At 31.4% G+C, this 16,595-nt stretch overlaps 1 pseudogene; it reads right to left on the bottom strand.

Annotated features, from left to right (window-relative positions):
- Nucleotides 1-1,945: 1,945 nt before the first annotated feature.
- LOC150026667 (uncharacterized) lies at nt 1,946-15,977 on the bottom strand (annotated as a pseudogene).
- Nucleotides 15,978-16,595: the final 618 nt, after the last annotated feature.

Below are 16,595 nucleotides of genomic sequence, written 5' to 3' on the forward strand. Positions count from 1 at the left end.
GTACAGTTTAATGACAAAATCTATTTTTTACAGTTTAATCAGTTTTAGAAATTCATATTTAATTGTTGTATCTTCTTTTTAATTGAGAAAAAAAGATCACGCCTATCCAACAAAGGGGGACTTGGGTTCTCTAGAAATAGTCTATTTGGTTTAAAGTGTAAGATACTTAAAAACTAAGAATATAAAATAATCAAAGAATAGAAATAGTGACGAATTGGAGAGAGTTTTATTTTCAGCACTCACTCTTTGCACCATATTCTTTGTATCATATTTGGGCATTAGAGGTGATGATGATTAGTTAAATAAAAGCACCAAATAAAAGTTTTATTAATTTATTGTATGTATATTTTTCATTTTTGTGTATGATTTTAAATTTTTGATTTTCTGGAATTGAATTTTTTATGCAGGAGGTTTGAAATTTATTAAAAACCAATATTTTTTTTAAAAACCCACATACAACGACGGTTCTCATGGGAACTGTCTTTAAAAGTTCTTTTAATTTTTTTATTTAAAATTCACTTATGACCTCGGTTAAAGGAACCGTCGTTATAAACATTTATAACGACGATTGACCAACCGTCGTTAAAAATGCCTACTTTATAACGATGCCTGCAACAACAACGGTTTAAAGACCGTCTTTAAATGTTCTTTTTAACCGTCGTTAATGTACCTTTTTGCACTAGTAAATATTCATAACAAAAATCTTGGTAGTTAATTTAGATACTAATTTCGAAATCATTTTATAAATTTTTTTTATCAATAATAAAATTCACTTTAGATACCAAAAATTGTTTAGTCTCTACAATAATATTTAATTTAGTCAATATAGTTATTAATTATTTTTTTGTCTCTAAAGTTAGTTGTTATATGATTATTTTCTTGTAATGAAAGTAAAGTTACCTTTGTTGCAATGTAATCAATAACTATAAATTCACATATCAAATCATGAAATAGAAATCAATTTTAGAGACAAAAATATAATTAGTTGATATATTGACTAAATTAGATACTCCTTTAGAAACTAAAAAAGTATTGATATTTAAATTAGTTTCTGTTATTGATAAATAGATTCTAAATTAGTATCTAATTACCTACCAATTATTTAGATTCTAATTTATAATTTTATTAATAATAAAAATTACTTTAGATACTAATAATTTTTTAATCTCTAACATAGTATTTTAGTCAATATAGTGATTAATTATTTTTTATCTTAAAAATTAATTTTTATTCAATAATTTTCTTTATATATATATATATATATATATATTATATTCTTTCTATCACCGTGACTTTTTCTCTCTTTCATTTATCATGTTGATAAGCTTTAAAGATAGTTAAATAGACCTTATAGAAGCAGTAAAATCAAAAGTAAATAGACCTTATGAGATTGTATGCCATAGAATTCCATAATTACGCACTAAGACCCACATTGATACCAGCAAAACCAGAAAAATAAACACAAATCTAGAGGGTGGTCAACTTTCACCATTCAAACCTTCCACAGCATTTTAAAAAATTGCACTTTTTTTAAAATAGAAGTACATAATAAGAAATGAAGAAAATAATAAATAATTTCATCTTTCTTAATCAAATAAAAGATTAAAAAAATTAAAGATATATATATATATATATATATATATATATATATATATATATATATATATATATATCTCGTTTCCCAAGTTACACCAACTTTATGTTTTAATGCTTCACTAACCATTAATTGCTCTGAAAAAGTAGTCAATTTAAAAAAATATATATAAAATGAAAATAAAGCAATAAAAGGAAAACCTAAATTTGGTAAATGATGTCACATTTTTAAAGCTTCATCTTTAGTAATCAACAACATAAGTAGGTGAATAAGATTGATCTTTGTGTTACATACATATCTCTAGGTTCAACAAATGCATTAGGATTACAATTATTAATATCCCATTATCTATTATCTATTATTGTCGTTACACTTCACAACAATAGCTGCCACCATTACCCCATTTTCTACAACAACTTTTCCTCCAACACCCCCGATGAAGCTTCGTTCTTTAAATCCAGAAAAGGAAATGCTAAAAGAACAATAAGGGTCAATATTTAGGGTTGATGATGATAAAGATGAAGATCTATTGAAAGCAGCATTATTTAAGTAGATGCCATTAAGGGAAATTAATTTGAAAGGTCCATATTACTTGTTGGAGTTATCTACAAGATCATTACCAAAATCCTGTCATGTCATATGAAGAAAATCATGCCTTTGATCATTGACGATTGCCAGTCAGCTTTCCTAAGCGACAGAGGACTTATGGACAACGTTGTTATGGCAAACGAAGTTCTCGAGGAGACTAGGAGGAAGACGAAGAGTGGGGTATGTTTCAAGGTGGACTTTGAAAAGACGTATGATTCCGTAAGGTGGAGTTTTCTGCTTGATATGCTGCGGAGGTTGGGTTTTCATGACAAATGGATATTGTGGGTTAAAGGGTTTCTGGCTTCGTCATATGTATCTGTGCTGGTCAACGGAAGCCCCTCTGAGGAATTCAAACCTTCTAGGGGGTTGAGACAGGGCGATCCATTGACCCCTTTCTTGTTCTTAGTGGTGGCTGAAGGTTTAGCAAGGATGGTAAGACAAGCTTTGAGAAAGGATATGCTCAAGGGAGTAAAGGTGGGAAGGAACAACATTGAGTGCTACCTACTACAGTTTGTAGATGACACACTTTTCATGTGTGAAGATTCTTTTGATAATATTTTTGCAATCAAGGCCATCCTTCGGTGCTATGAAATGGTTTCAGGTTTAAAAGTCAACTTCCACAAATCTAAGTTGGTGGGAATCGATGTGGATAGTTTTGTCATGAATACATATGCGAAGACTTTAAATTGTAATACCATGAGGATCCCCTTCCAATATCTAGGGGTAGAAGTGGGAGGAAATCCGAGGAAGAAACAGTTATAGGAACCTGTAGTAAGGAAAATTGAAGTTAGACTTAGTTCATGGAAAGGGAAATTCCTATCCATGGCAAGTCAGATTTGTCTACTAAAATCGGTGTTCACTTCCATACCATTGTTTTACCTTTCTATATTCAAAGCCCCGGTAACAGTGTGTAACAAAATCAGCATCATTCAAAGAAAAATTCTTTGGGATTGGGGAAGACAAAACAAATCGATCTCTTGGGTTAGTTGGGACAATGTTTATAAGCCCCTAGAGGAAAGTGGTCTGGGAGTGAAGGAGACTAGGAATTTTAATTAAGCTCTTTTGGCAAAATGGAAATAGCGGCTTATGTCTGGTGAGGGAGGAAAATGGAAAGAAATTCTTTTATCCAAATACGGTACATAACCAAATATAAGACAGGCTAGGTTAAAATACCAATCTTGGTGGTGGAGGGATCTAGCCAAGATATGTGGTGACGGGGTTGAAGAAGGATGGTTCCAAAAGGCTACTGCGTGGAAAGTAGGCAATGAGGCCACAGTGAAATTTTGGGAAGATGTGTGGATACAATCCCCTAGTCTAAAAACATTGCATCCCAGACTCTACTCTTTGTCTTGCGATCAAGGTAAGTTAGTGGGGGAGGTAGGAAGATGGGAAGAGGACAGTTGGCGGTGGGGGTTGAATTGGAGAAGGGACAGGTACAAATGGGAGTCTAATTTGGAGATAGATTTGCTATCTATACTGAGTAAGGGGAGTATGTGTAAGGAAGCCCATGACCATCTCCTTCGGAGGGGGAACTTGAAAGGTATGTTTTCAGTTAAATCAACCTACTCTATTTTGGCCAACCATCAACAAGTTAGCATAAGGGAATGTGTGTTTTTGTAGTTTATGGCAAGCAAAAGCCATGCCAAAAGTGTTTGTCACTGTTTGGAGAGTACTTTTGGATAGAATTCCAACTAGAGTCAATCTTATGAGAAGGGGTGTGTTGGTGAATTCGTCTTTGTGTGCGTTATGCAATATGTTAGAAGAATCCTCTCAACTCCTCTTCCTTGACTGTGTTTTCGCACAACGAGTTTGGTCAAGGTGCTATAGTTGGATCGGTATTTTGGGGGCCCAAAACAAGGGTATTAAGAATCATATGTAGAATTTCCATTTAATCAATCTCTTTAATAAACAAAATCAGGTGTGGCTAGGATTGTGGGCGGCAATTGTCAGTTGCATTTGGAAACAAAGGAATCTGGTGGTTTTAAAGGAAGGGGTCCTGACGCTGATGAGATTTTCCAGAATGCCCAACTACACTCTTGGTTGTGGTTAAAACACAAGGTAGTTGGCTTCTCCTACGCTTTCTTTGATTGGATTATGAACCCGAACCAGTGCCTTCTCGCTGTGGTGTGAGTGTGCTGACTCTTAGGCTGTAAAAATCACCTATTTTCCTGAAGTAGTTGGGTTTTGATGTGGTAGACACAAGGTGGTAACACATGTCAAGGGGGCTGGTGCAAAAACAGAACTGTGAACACAAAGGGAAAGCAGGTATGATGCTAGCCGAACGAAGGGGCAATACCAATCTTGGTTGAAGAAGCTATGGAGGGCAGCAATTAATTTTGTGGTCCCAAATCTAGAAGTGGAGTTGCAGTAGTGAAGAGTGGCAGTTATGAACCAGCAGAATGAGAGGAGTGGCTAGCCGGGTGATTGGGGGGCTAAAAGAAGAAACAGGTTGCTGGAGTACGTTTTGTACACCAGTGAAATGAGGAGAGGGTACAAGGCTTCGGGTATGGCGTTAACAGGAAGGTGTGGAGCGGCGAATGGTTCATCGGCTCTGAGTGCTGGATTAGTGTGGAGCAGGGGCATCCTCTTTGATTAGACTAATCGCTGCCCACCTAAGCTTTCCATCCCAAGCTGCTGTTAACACTTTACAAGTAGTGCTTGCTGCATACTAATTCTGAATTTTACTTTCAATAGGTTGCGGTTTTTTTTTGTTTCTGGCGGTTTCTGGTTTGTTAATGTTGTTCTGGTTGTGCTTGGTTTTCTTAGGTTGGCATTTTGGTATCTAACAGATTTAACCCTCCCTGAAAATGGGTTGAGGGTTGTTAGTTCTGATTTTTTGGTAAACAAATGTGGTAGTAGTTCTATAAACTTTTGTAAGTATCCTGTAAATTTAATTTATTCACCGTTGAGAAAATTTTTTTTGAAAGGTCCATAAACAGTGAAAGAAGAAGCATGACAATGAGTGTTACGAACAGTGACATTGGAAATAGTGGCTGATGCGTTTAGTACTACGATGCTAACTTGGTGGTGACGAGCGAATTGAACAATTGTCTTGATCACATCATAGCTAGCAGGAACTTCAATGAAAACGGGTTTTACAACATTCCGATTGGCTTTGTCAATCCCAAGTAATGGTTTTGGCTTGTTCTTAGAACCTACGGGCCTACCAATTTTTTTCTTTCTTGATATATGGTGGTGACGAGTAATAGAGGATGATGGACCAACAACACTATCAGTACAGTGGTCAGAAGAGGAAAGAGAAGAGGAGGATAATGGAATCACAGTATCATCAGGTTCAACCTAGTTAAATGGGTAGCAAATATTTGTGTGAGATTCAGATGGATATGAAAGAGATATATAAAGGCAGATAGAAAAGGAGATAGAAAAGGAGAGAGAAAATAAGAGTAACCTTTCTGAAGAGAATTAAGGAGAATGAATTTCTTAGGCAGTTAAAGGAAAAAAAAAAAGATGCGTGATTGCAGGGTCTTCTTTAAATGATAAATCAAACAAATTTTAAGGGTATTTGAATGTGGAGTTACCAACTGGAGTGATGAACAGATAAGATCAGTACTACCCAAAAGATTTTTTTATGATGATTATACAATATTTATTTTATCACGGTTCAATAGTAAACATAAATACATCTAATATATAAAGTTTACATTTTTGTTTATGTAAGTTGAAAAATTGTCATAATTGAAAAACCGTAATAATAAACTTAATTTAACAGTTTTTCTTGTAAACACATGTGTGATTTGAGATGGATGAAGGCTAATGAAAACATTAATTAATATTGAGATTATAGATGAGGTTAACTATATAGTAACTGTCATGAATTAAAAGATCATTTATGTTAATGAGATATATATGAATTTCACATGTAAGGATTAAGCAAAAAAAGTTGCAAGATTTCAGGGTCTCTTTATATGCTATGGAACAAAAGATTTTAATGTTGCATGTGATACTGAATTCTATTTTTAATTTTTTTTTCTGTTTATCAATATTCCTACTGAAAATTGCTGAATAAGATTAAGTCTACTTTTAGTTTACAGAGAATGAGATATTTTTTCTTCTTGATTATATTTTTGTTAAAAGTGAGATTTTTTTCCTTCTATATATATTTTTTTATAATTAAGGATGACTTTAACTCATACAATTTATTTTATATTTTGTTGTGATCAAGATTGGTTATGATATACAGGGAAAAATATCAAGAAAAATACCATTTTGCTCTTCTATTATGATGAAGTGGTTCTTAATATAAAAGTATTTGTAAAAGAAGAATTTTCTTTATAATAACAGAATTATAAAATATATGTGGTTATATTTTTCCTACATTTTTTTTAGTTTATGCTTATTTTCTATTTAGACCAAATGTGGTAATAAGATTTTGTTTAGTTAAGAAAGGAATCTTATAAAGAATAGTTAGAAATTTAATCTTTGAAATTTGAGTGCATCATTATTAGAATTCGTAAAAAGTAACGGTCCACTCCGGTTTAGTTTGCATAAATAAGTTAAGTGAAAAATTCTACCGATTCAATCTAGTCCATGTTTTAAAAGAGTAAAAAAAAAATTAATGTGTTACATAATTAATGTTAAAATAGTTGGCTCTTGAAGGAAGGTTAAATAAAGAACTAGACTCTTCTCTCGAATAACTAAACTAAATTGTCCGGCAAACAAGTACAACCAAAACAATACAAAATATTTCTATACTTATTTAACTAAATACATGAGTTAGGTTGACCTTTTCCAAAAATTCTTATGAGGTTCTACTAATTAATTTAATTAATTTAATGATTACAAAAAATATACAAATCCTCTTAGTTACGAGTACACAAATTCTCTTAGTTACAACAAGTACAAAAATCAATCATGATTTTTATGTCTTAATCTTCCTCCTAGATGAAGACTTAAAAAACTAATAACAAGAAACTCGGAAAGAGAGAACAATTTAAAATCACTAGGTTGCTTCACAAAGTGAAGTATTTCAAAGGTTTCACTTACTCAGAAAGAACACTTAGAAGCTTATGAATACTAGAAGGTTGTATAACACTTGTATGTAGCTATTGTATTCTTCTTCTTCTTCTTTCCTTTATATAGGATTTTGAAATAATTGTTGCTTCGTCACATTTGTTAAGATATAATCTTCTTCAATTAATTAATTTTGTCAGTTATGTTGTTTTAGCTTTGCATTCCATGATATGTTTTTAAGTATAAGCTTAATATGGAAAGTCTTGATTCGTTAGAGCTTTTGAATTCTCTTTCAAAAAAAAGAGAATAAAGTTCAATTGCAACTAATAGTGTATCATGTTTCTTTTGTTTCCTTTTTCATGTTTTATAATAAAAACAATTTATGATGTATACTTTTTATATAAACCTTTATATATATATATATATATATATGTTATAACTTCATTGTCACCATAGTTTTCATTTTGTTTTATATTTCAAAAGCATTTATGGTTACGACTTTGGTTACATGATCTAATTTAGCCAAAAGTAAATAACTATTATTAGAACATTTGATGTTGGAAACATTTACTAGAGATGAACTTCAACTAGCATAAAACACACATCATTGAAGAGGCAAGAAGAAAGTCTACATGTTTACCTACAAGGCCACATGACCAAGCAACAAGTGGAGGATAAGTTGTTATTGCATGGAGTCAATTACTTTGCTTAAGGACAAACACGATTTTAGGTTGGGGGCAGTAAATTTCATGTAAAAAGCTAGACACTTATGGATTTTAATTGTTGATTAATCTATGACTCAACCATAATTTGAGAAGTTTAGACTTTAATAATATATTTTTTAGTCATAAGATTAATGAAGTCATTTGATCTCTTTCGTTTGCTTCCGGTTCATGGAAGATGGGGTAAGGCTTGGGCAACCTTGTTAATTTCAGGAAATTAAGGAAAAATGAAGCAGAGGGCTAGAGGATGAATAAAGAGGCTTTAGAAGATAGAAAACAAGGAATTGTTCATCCAAGAATCTCGCTTAGGCAAAATTGGTCTAGAGGAAAACCTAGTCCAAAAGCCAAATTCACTCAAGCTCGTTCATGCATCAGGTTCTCGCTCTCGCCAAGGATTCGCCCAAGTGAGAATGCTCTAGAGATCGAGCTTGTTCTAGTGCCAAGCTCGCCCAAGCTAGCTCAAGTTCGCTGAAATCTTGCACATCACTTGCCCAAGACTCGCCCAAGCTAGAATGCTCCATAGAGAAGAGGTTATTAATTAAAAGTCTTACTTAAGCAAAATTTGCTAGCTTGAGCGAGATGACACTTACCCAAAGCCCGAAAAAAGGTTAAATATAAAGGAGTTAAGGAGAAGAGTACTCCTGGAGAAACCCTAGTAGTCGTACATGAAGGAGAAAGTCTTTCAACTTTCTCCTCTTGTTTTCTATCATCTTTTAAAGCGTGTAATGGATACCATGAATGGCTAATTTCCATCCTTTGAGATTTAATGTAATCCTTTCAAACTCTTATATATTTTGATAATATTTATATATGATTTTCTATTTCTATTTGATATTGGTATTTTTGTTTTATGCTGAAAGCTTGATTCTATTCTTGAATTAGATTCTTGGATATGACTGGAAAATATTTCTAAGAATTTGTCCTAATTGAAAATACTTGATATATTTAGATGCTAGGAATAAGTTTTGATATATCAAATGCTTTATAACATCTTTTTTTCATGATAAGTTTGTTAAATAATTGAGGAATCAGTGTTTAGGAGATGATCTTAATAATTTCATAATTGAGGAATCAATGTGAATGAATCTTTATGTTGCATCAATCTCACTTAATTCTAAGGGTGGTCATGGATTGGATTTTGAAAAATCCAATCCAAATCCAGTCTAAATCCAAAAATTTGGAATGAATTTTAAATCCATATCCATATTTTTTATAAAACTAATTTGGATTTTTACATAATCCAAATCCAAATATTTGGATTGGATTTTAAATCCAAATCCATATTTTTCTATAAATCAATTTGGATTTTTATAAATCCAAATCCAATTCAAATCAAATCCAAATCCATATTTTTATAAAAACAATTAATTGAATTTTAATTTTTTTTAAAAAAAACTTACATTATTAATATAAAATTATGCAAAAAATATTAATATTATATAAATATAAAAAAATATCATAAAATTATAATTTAATAATATAAAAAATTATAACTACTGTTCTACTAATCCTTCCTTCTCCTCAAAACATGAATAAATGTTTGAATATAAAATTGTCAAACTTTAAAAACTTACAAATACAAAACTGCACTCATGGATTGGATTTTGTAAAATCTAATTCATATCCAATCCAAATCCAAATATTTGATTTTAAATCTAAATCCATATTTTTATAAAAAAAATAAATTAAATTGGATTTTTAAATTAAATCTATATTTTCTAAAAAATTACTATAATATTAATATAATAATATGTAAATAAATTAATATCATATAAATATGAAGAAAATATAATAAAATTATAATTTAATAATACTTAAAATTAACATTACAGTTTCAGTGATACAGAAAAAGTAATTGTATACAATTACAAACTAGACATAAAATTAGTGATTTTTTTTTTATTTTATTGCTAAAGTAATGAGGGTAAAAATCAACCATTGAATTTATATTTTACGGTATAGAATATCCTTTAAATGTAAATATATTTTTTGATAAATTTTTTTGGTATATTACTGTTTGCATATGGTCCCTCTCAAGTGTATATACATGGAGACGACTGAAAATCTATGCAATACTTAAGTGAAGAAAATAAAATAAAAAAATTGTCTGTTAAAAAAAAAGTAAAAAATCAAAACAATTTTTTTATAAAATTTAATATATGATTTTGTGACCTTTAAGTTTTTTTTATAGAAAGAACTTTAGTTTTAACAAAAGAAAATAACAATAATAGAAATTAATTATTCTAAGAATTAAAAAAAAGGATAATAAAGTATAAATGAAAAAGGAAGAAGAATGGAGAAGTATATGCACGTGAAAGAGTTACTGAAGGTCATACGGATTGGAAATCTGAATTTTGTAGATTCTAAAATCCATTTAAATAAAATGGGATATTTGATCCAGAAAATTGATAAAATGTGGATCAATATAAAAATTAAATTTAAACAAATGGATATTAAATGAATTGGATGAATGTAAAAATAGAGCAGTTTTATTATAATTGGATTTTTTGCCCACCCTTACTTAATTCAGAATATTGTATATTTTTATGTATCCAAAATACAGATGAGTGAGAAAGATTAACTTCAATCCCAATTTTATTAACTAAATTCTTATAATCATTTTCTCTATTTTTATTTAATTTACAAGAAAAAATTCTTCAAACAATTTTAATATATCTTCAATCAAATTATTTTACATATTGCAATACTTAGTGAATTTTACGAAGTAAAATCTTAAGAAAATTGTTCCTTGTGGGTTTGACATCCGTCTTTTAAGATAAAATATTACATCTGACTTGGTATACTTGTCAAAGAGTCAACATAGGTCTCGTCAGACAGTCCCAAAAGAGACAACATGTTGGACGAACACAAAGGCACAAAGAAAGCTCAAATACATAGTGCTTCATAATCTCATCAGACGATCACTGAAGCTTACACTTATGATCATCATGTCTTCTACACACTACTATATTAGGGAAGTGTTCATACTTAAATATTATATTTTTTAAATGTTTTATGACATTGCTGATATGTTTTCCAATGTTAATTGGCATTCTTAAATCATAGAAAATATTTTCTTTTCAAATAAGATAAATGATTAAATGATTTTGGAAAGTTTTCATATTTGATAATGTAACACAATGCATATTGAAAAACTCAAACACTATTTGCTTCAATAATTTTTTGATGAAAAACACTTTCCATACTAATTATAATTTTTTTTTTAATACATTTGTGCATTTACGATTAAGTTTACAAATGTATTGGAAGGTTTCCAAATGAATAGTGGTTTAACTGGAAAGTTTTAAAAAAAATAGAGCACACACATTTTCCATGTTAAAGAGTTTTTTTAAATGTATTTTGTGGAAAGATATCGAGGTTAAAATGTGATTACACTTCAATATTCAAATTCTATGTTAAATTGAAAAGCATTTGAAAATATTTTACAATGAAATAATCTGAGAAAAGAAAGTCTTGATTACAACGATATTTATTATGTTAGTTATAATGTTCACTGATACTGGTATTATTCCCAGAAATAATCAAAGAATCATAAAGACCCATATAAGCTAGTAGCCAAAGTTTCCATATCAAGCGACTAACGATAAAACGATGAATTCGAATAGTGAGATTCACGCAAATGAAGATTCAAGTATCATCAATGTTGAACTTGAAGCTTTGATGTCTCCAAATCAAGATTGCTTGAAGACAAGGTTGCTGCTTGTGGGCATGGATTCTGGGTAGATTATAATTTTTCAATTCACTCTTAACTTAATCCAAAATTGAATCAATCATGTTTGTTCAAAAGAAAAGTGTTTTTCAAAGTAAGTGAAAAACAACCTGTTGATCTATTATTTCAATCGGTTGTTTTACACGGGTGGTTTTGGGATTTGAAAAAGCTTAAATTGGTTGACCTCACAGTCAAGGCCAATTCAATCGGTTGAATCGTGCTTTCAATCGATTTTTTTTAAAATCTTAACAGAATTGGTTAAGTCTGTTAAATCTGTTTTTCATGATTCAAATCTGTTTTGACCCCTGATTAAAAGTAAAAGGCAGCTATTTTTTTAGGCTATATAACTAGTGTTTACATATCTAAAATGAGAGAGAGATCAGATTACATAAAGATATTACAATTTTTCCAAGATTGCAAGATTACTTTAGGCTTTGCTTTGGTTAAGAGTGGAATAGGATCTATTGTATTCGTTTTGTATCAGGTGTGATCTTTCCTATTCTTGTATTTCATTTCATAATTGTCAAACTTGAAAGGTACTGGTGTCTACAATCAGAGGATGTTCTGACTTGTAGTGTTTGTGTTTCAAAGAGGGTGAGTATTCTTGAAGGGTTCAAGATCACCTCTTTGGTGTTTGTGTTGTGTAATCTGTGGTTGATTACTTAGTGGAATGCTCAGGAGTTTCTGGGGACTGAATGTAGCTCAGGTTAAGAGTGAACCAGTATAAACTTTGTGTGTGAATATCTCTATCCCTCACTGCTTTAAAAATGTTTGATCTTTTTTTTTGTAAACTGTTCACAAAAACAATCGGTTGATTCGCATAAACAACCGATTGATTTCCTGGAATCAATTTAAAACAGTTTTGTTTCCTGGCTGATCTGATTGCTTCTTTTGTGATTTTGAATTAATCTTCATTCTTGTCCAGTATTTTCGAAAATCTTTTATTAAACAATTCACCCTCTTCCCCTCTTGTTTAAGGCCTTTAACTCTAACAATAAAGCCACTGGAATGAAGATTTACAAAGAGAAAAAGTATCAAAGCACAAACAAGTGATACAACACATTAAAAAGTTCATATATGAAAATTCCATATTTAGCGTCTTATATGAAGAAGATGATGAATAGTACTAAAAAGGAATGTTTAAAGTCCAGAATCACCAAAGCCTAGACATTCATATCCATTCAGATAAAGATATAATTTGAAGAGTAAATATATGCCTAAGGACGTGAAGATTACATCAAAGCTATCATTTTCATTTTGAGCGTCTACTAAAATAAAGGATAAGCAACGTGGTAGATCTCATCAGTTGAATGAGTTAAGATTATTGAAGCTTCAACATTCGACTTTATACAGATAAATAAACTATCTGAAGACTAAGTAATTGTTTAAAGATATGAAGAATGCATCAAAGCTAAAGTTTCAATTTTGAGCCCCTAATGTATTGTAGAATGAATAAGATATTGATGTAAAGAGGATTAAAGCTACAATATTCAAATATAAGGAATATAAAGAAAGAATTTGAAATGACTCACACATCAAAGATGTGCAAAGATCAATCGGAGATTTTTTTTTTATATTGAGCGTTTAATGACTATAATGAATAAGACAAAGCTTCAATGATCATACTCTAAAGGCTATATAAAGACCTTAAAGATAAAAAGCACAACAACGAGTTTACATAGAATAAAAAGAACACCAATTTCAAAGTAATATTCAATTGTGTGATTAGAATAGTGTTATGTAGTTACATATACTATTGTAGAGAAAATTCCGAGATTGGGTTATGTGCTTAACCTTTGTAAAAGTTCTTAACACTGAGAAGTATATCCTTAGAGCTTTCATTTTTTTCTTAGTAGAGAGATTTCTTATATTGTTAAGAGGTTTGGATCTCAAGGGGAGATTAGGAATAGTTGCCTGGAGAGGTAGAGAATACTTGGTGTACTTGAAGATGTGTAAGAATACATGGTGTACCTAGAGAGGTAGAGAGCATTTGGTGACCTGAAGAGGTGGATAATACTTAGTGAAAGGCTCTTGAGCGTGTTGTTTAAGGTGACTACACAAAACCCTTGTTGTTGGGTAAACCAGTATAAAATATTGTGTTTATTTCTCTCTTTCTCTAACCTTTATTTGTTAGACTTTGTGCTTGATTTGTTCTTTTTAACTTTGTGAATTAAGTTCAAGCTCTATTCAACCCACCTTTTTGAGCCAATTGTACCTTCAGTATAAGCTCCATTTAACCTCCCATATTTTTGGAGTCAGTTGCACATAAACGTATAATGCCTTTAATTGAACATGTGTAAAGTGTAGAGTCGTGCAAAATGTATAGTCTTTTCCAGTATTGCATTATTGGCTCTAGGGAGTTGATGAAACAAATCAACTTTTGGCTCTTCTTCCAAGAGATCATTGATTGGATGTGTGCTTGACTGAACCTTCTTGGTCAAACGCATGAGAGGAACATTCTCTACGATATACAATGAGCATACAAAAATATTTGTGAAGTATGATGTTAGTTTATACTATGCACATATTATATGAAAATCATTAATGCTTATCAAATGTGCAATAAGACTACGTAATGTTGTATCATCTGATAGGTGAAACACCCGCTTCATTTACATGATTTGTTTATTAAAAAAATCTTACAAATGATACATGACCATATTTTATGCTTTGTATTTTAAGAACTTAATCAAAATCATCAATGTTGAACTTTTTCCTAACACCACCTTTTGTGATGACAAAAGCGAAAGAAGTAGTATAAAAAATTTATTCTTTTTCTTAGATTATTTTTCTATTATGTACATGCATAAGACTCATCATGAGTAGCCTTTTGTTTATATTCTTTATAATTCATGAGTGTCTCATTCATCTTTGATTAATTTCTTTTATGCTTTAATATCTTTCTTTTTACACCTTAATATATGTTCGCTCTTTATATATTATAGTGCAACTATCATCTTATGAAACACTTTGTTAAAACAACTATGTTAAAAATCATGTTTTTTTTAATAATATGCCTTAATATGTTGTGTTAGATATGATTTATTATAACAAAACCTTTTATTATCTTCCTCCAAAATTCTCAAAAATCTTAATGCTTTACTTTGGTTGTCTTATGCTCAAAAGATGTTGAGAAAACTTCATTTAAAAAAAATTAAAATTAAAATGAAAAGGCAAAGCATGATAACATGTTTCATTATAAAAATGAGAAATTGTTAGATTTAGATAGTCTACTCTCAACAATCCAGTTGATAGTTTAATCTAAACGGTTCCCTTAACAAAGACTTTTAGACATCCCTATTGTTTTTATCACAAAAAAATAATATTAAGTTTTGATGAATTAATGTTTTCATCAAGTTTATGATAAGAATAATAGACTATCTATCAAGAATCTTTTCATCGTACCTCTTACAAGATTGTTTATGACCACATAATACAAGCAAAAACGAGATTACTAAATAACTAGCACATAAAAAAGTAATGATAAGATAAAGATGCTAGTCAAATGCAACCATTAGACTATCTTGTGCAAATAGAATTGACCACACACACTCACATATATATTATAGAGAATGATGTTTATAACAGAAAGCAGAAACAAAAGACCGATTTTCATACGTAAAGGTATCGATGCAACATACCTACCAACTCAGATAAAGCACTACCATACGACTAAAGATCAACACGTCAACTATCAATGGTAATCTTTGAAATGCCTATATATATATATATAGTTGCATTATTCAATGAAAACAATGTTCTAAATCAAATATTATATGTGTTGGGTATGAAGCCAGGACCAATTGGGTTGGACTGACTAGACACCATGTTTAGTGAGTGAGCTTAATCATTGTGTCCCCTTTATAATTTCTATTTAAAGAGATCATTGTACTTGTAATTGGTGTGCAACAGGACATAAATAAAACCTAATAATTGCTCCTGTAGATGTAGGTTGCAGTTGGCGACCGAATCACGTTAAATTCTGTGTTGTTTATTTTTTGTAGTTGATTCGTGATTATGTGTGTTGCTTCCGCATGCATTTTTTCCCATCAAGTGGCATCAGAGCTTAGTTCGTTTACACACTAGATATTCGATCAGCAGAAATTAATCGACGAGACATGAAAATTGAGACTGCAGCGGCGTCCCAAAGCTAGGGTTTCGCAAGGGTGGCAACAGCTTCCCAAAGCTATGGTTTCGTAGGGGCAAAAGCGGCACCCCAAAGCTAGGGTTGCGTGTGCGTTCTCCAGGTGTGCTGTTTTGAGACGACACAGAGTGCAGTGCGACAACGATGACTAGCGATGGTGGTGGTGCGGAGCGCGAACAGCGACGATGCTCGTCCTGGCAGTTTCGGTCCAGTGCGGCGGAGCGCCATTGCAGTGAGGACTGCGATCAGGTCTGTTGGTGAGTGATTTTGGGTGGTGCAATTTTTGTGTTCTTGATTTAAAAAAAGAAGTTGCCAAGATCAGAAATTAGTTGTACCGAGTATCTCGACTAGTCGTTTGAGATGGCAGAAGACTGGAAGTTCCGAATTGAAAAATTCGATGGTACAGATTTCAGTTGGTGGAAAATGCAAATTGAGGATTTGTTAGTTCAGAAAGATTTGGACGTGATTTTGGGTGACAAGCCAGAAAAGATGTCTGATGCAGAGTGGGCAGGTTTGGATCGGAAGGCTATGTCCATTATTCGACTCTCTTTCACCAAGAATGTTGCGTTCAACATTCTGAAGGAGAAGACGATGAAAGGTATCATGGAAGCATTGTCTAACATGTACGAGAAGCCATCTGCTGCAAACAAGGTGTTTCTGATTAGAGAATTGGTAAACACAAGGATGAAGGAAGACAATTCAGTTGCTGAGCACATCAATAAAACAAATTCGATCTTAGCCAGACTTACGTCAGTGGGCATTAAGTTCAATGATGAAGTTCAAGCTTTACTACTGTTATTGTCTTTGCCTGACAGTTGGTCCGGAACGGTTATATCAGTTACCAGT

This window comes from Phaseolus vulgaris, chromosome 6 (genome assembly GCF_051622355.1).
Source record: "Phaseolus vulgaris cultivar YP4 chromosome 6, ASM5162235v1, whole genome shotgun sequence".
NCBI lineage: Eukaryota > Viridiplantae > Streptophyta > Magnoliopsida > Fabales > Fabaceae > Phaseolus > Phaseolus vulgaris.